Source organism: Lactuca saligna, chromosome 9, assembly GCF_052625555.1.
Source record: "Lactuca saligna cultivar CGN05327 chromosome 9, ASM5262555v1, whole genome shotgun sequence".
Lineage (NCBI taxonomy): Eukaryota > Viridiplantae > Streptophyta > Magnoliopsida > Asterales > Asteraceae > Lactuca > Lactuca saligna.
The window spans coordinates 18,879,498-18,882,891 of NC_136425.1; the positions used below are offsets into that span (position 1 = coordinate 18,879,498).

At 36.4% G+C, this 3,394-nt stretch overlaps 1 non-coding gene across 1 annotated transcript; it reads left to right on the plus strand.

Moving 5' to 3' along the window:
• Positions 1-576: 576 nt before the first annotated feature.
• On the plus strand, positions 577-683 carry LOC145019061 (small nucleolar RNA R71). Its single transcript, XR_013667380.1, has one exon. It is a non-coding gene; the product is annotated as a small nucleolar RNA R71 (small nucleolar RNA).
• The last annotated feature ends 2,711 nt before the right edge of the window (positions 684-3,394 follow it).

Below are 3,394 nucleotides of genomic sequence, written 5' to 3' on the forward strand. Positions count from 1 at the left end.
TCACATTAGCATCAGTAGTATCATGTCTTTTTTCAGAGGCTTCCATAAACCTATGAAGTACAAACTCAAAATCCATCTTCTTCTCGGGTGATGGTTGCTCTTTTTGGTAAAAATATCAACCGGGTTGTCTAAATTTTTCATCCTTTTGCTTCCCGTACTCTTTATAAGGCAACCACTCATTTTTTGGCTTTTTCCAATCTTCATCAAATAGATCACCACTCGAGTAGCAAACTTGTGCTTTTTGGGTACCATTCTCATCTAAATCACAATCCTTCGTTAGATGTGGCCCGCTACAATTTTCGCACCCAACTCTTATTGCATGGATATATTGATCCATTTTCATCATCCTCCGATCCATATTCTCTAATTTTGCTAAAACCATGGTTATGTTCTCGTTCCCTTCATGTATTTTACCTCTATTAACATCCTCTCATGGGTTATGATACTCATGTGAGTGTTTTGCAAATTCTTCAATCGATTCTTTAATGGTGATCGGTTCTTTCTTTGGCATTGGTCCTTGAGAGTCAAGAAGTTTCCTTGTTGTGACATTCATCCCATCATAGAAAATGGACATTGAGATCATGTTGAGGACAACTCCTAAGCAAGCCCTTGTATCTTTCCTGTGCTTCATATAAAGACTCTCCGACTTCTTGATGAAAATTAGCAACCTTTTTCTTGAGCTTTAAGATCTTTGAAGATGGACGAAATTGCTTAATGAAAGCGTCAAGAAGATTTGCCCAAGTAGTAATGGATCTGAGTATGAGTGACTTCAACCAAACTTTTTCTTCACTGGTAAATGTCACCAGAAGCATCCTTAGTAACATTGACTCTGATGGCATGTTTGGAACATTGAAGTAATTTGCAATGTCCTTTACTTCATCGATGTGCTTGAATGTGTCTTCGTACTCTTTTCCGAAAAAAATGTATGTCCTTGAGCATTGATAGAATATTCCCCTTGAGCTTAAAACTTTTTTCAGCTAGAATCTCAGGTGGTAAAAGACCTGGTCCGTTGTCTTCACATATCCTCTTCTTGTAATATCTATAGTCATTCTCGTGATATCTATCATTTCTTCAACCTTGCTTTTTATCTCTTCTTCATCCGTATCACTTTTTGTTCCTACCTCGTAACCAATGCCCTTCTTGTCAAGTGTCCTATCGAAACTTTTAAATCCCTTATCCGACTAAAAGCTACTAGTTGACTCGTTGACCTTCTTGTCCTTCTGTTTATGAAGAGTTTATTTTGGATCTTGAAATGGTGGAACTATTAGAGTTTTAGATCCCCGGGTCATAAATCACTAAAATAAAAACAAAACAAAACAAAAATGCATAAAAGGAATAATAATTACTAAACTAAAAATTTACCGAGACATAACCGCGACGTGGCAAAGATAACCACGATGTGGTTGATTCTCAGAAGAAGGAAAAAAAAACTAATGCAGAAAAATAACTTTTTGCGATTTTTTCCTTGTAAAAAGGATCGTATAACTAAAAGCTCTTAAAACTATAAATCAAATAAGTTGTTCCCTGGAAATGGCATAACTTGATGTTCACAAACGTACCTACTTGTTTTAAACTTAACTAACTATGCACTTATAGGCAGCGTATCTAGTTGGATTATAAAACAGATTGGGTAAGTCAGGTGTTGAACACAGGGAACGAAATTCAATTAATTAATCTAACTACTTCTAATGAAGCTAAGAAACAAACTTTGATTGGGGTTTTTACTAATTTTGCAAGATCAGAAAAACTTAAATCAAACTAATATCAACTAACAAGCAGAGAAAAAAATTGACTTCAAGAATTAAAGAGTACTTCTGCTTAGATCCAATTTTCCCTTCTCTTATGGTTGATTTCTATTGGATTGAATATATTGATTACTAATTCATTAATTAGCTATTATAATCAAATATCTAGACTTACCAATTTTTGAATTACCATACAATGATCATGCACAAGTTAAACACCAAATTGATAACCAGCACAAACTAGACTATGATTGATAGTAGTTACTTTCCTATGATCAAGTTATGAAACCAATCACAAATTAAGATTAGTTATGCTCACTAACTCAATTAAAGTTACTAGCTTTAATTACTTTATCTAAGATGTGATTAATCCTAGATCTAATTATTTAATGATCATAAACAATTAGGTAACAAATTCATGTAATTAGAATGATCAACTATCACACAGAGTCTAATTTATAAGCAATAGAAACTAGAACTAAAACATGCTAGAGTTTAAATATCAAACACAAGTATAATCAATATATAGCATCCAATAATCGAAATCAACACAATAGCATCCATTAATCCAATGCATACCATCAAGGATATGAGTGTGAGCCTTATCCATTCTTTCCTCATCATTCATATCTCCTAAGGTAGGAATCTAAGAAAATTTGGTATTAGTAAATGGATGAAGGAAGTTCGGCAATGAGACGCGACCAACACCAAGACCAAAAGAGATGTTGGCATAAGGGTTGTAGTACTACATGTAAATAGATTGAAGTTACCACTCTAAAAAAAGATGGGGAATAAAGTAGGGAAATGATACTTACTTGTACTTGGAGGAGGAAGAAGTCCAGTAAGAGAAGAATCAAGAGCTGGACAATAGAATCAAACTTCATTGTATCAACATTAGGAATCAAAGAATCCAAGTTGATAACGTTGGCAGGATCGGGCATAGGCTCGGTAGAGGAAAGAGTAATGAAAAGAGCACCAATAATGGTGACAGGATCAGACATACGATATGTATAGGAAGGAGTAACGACAAGAGCTCCGGTAATGAGGGTATGATCGGACATAGGCTAGGTAGAGGAAGGAGTAACGGTAAGAGCGCTGGTGGAAATCATAGGAACATAAGTTGGTATATGATGTGGAGAAGCAATAGAACTGAACAACTTCTGGCGAAATAGGCGTTGGTCAAGTTCAATCCTACAAATTAAGCCTTGGAAGCCGAACCACTGGGGAGAGGCTTAGAGGTAGTAACGAAGGAGTCTGAATGAAATGTAGTTAACTCAATTATAGCTTCGAAGGATGGAGTCGGAACCTTAGTAGAAGATAAAATGGCGTCCACTACGGAAATCGTTGCAGGGTCGAAAGTTACTGAGTAGTTTTCAAGAGCTTCACCAGATAAAGAAAGTTCGATGGTGGAAGGCCAAGTACAAGGTCTACAACCCCCTGGCCCTGATCGGGAGAAGAGCGTGAAGTGCGCATTTTATTAGGGGAAGATCCAGGTAAAACGACACCAATGGATGAAGAGTATGAAGGTCTCACCTTACGCTTGGGAGGTTTGGTAAAAGTAGCACTAGAAGCTCTTTCTAACGAGGGGTACGTAGGAACTGGTGGAGGTTTTCCATGAAGATTTTCAGAAGATAACAGTGCGGTACCAG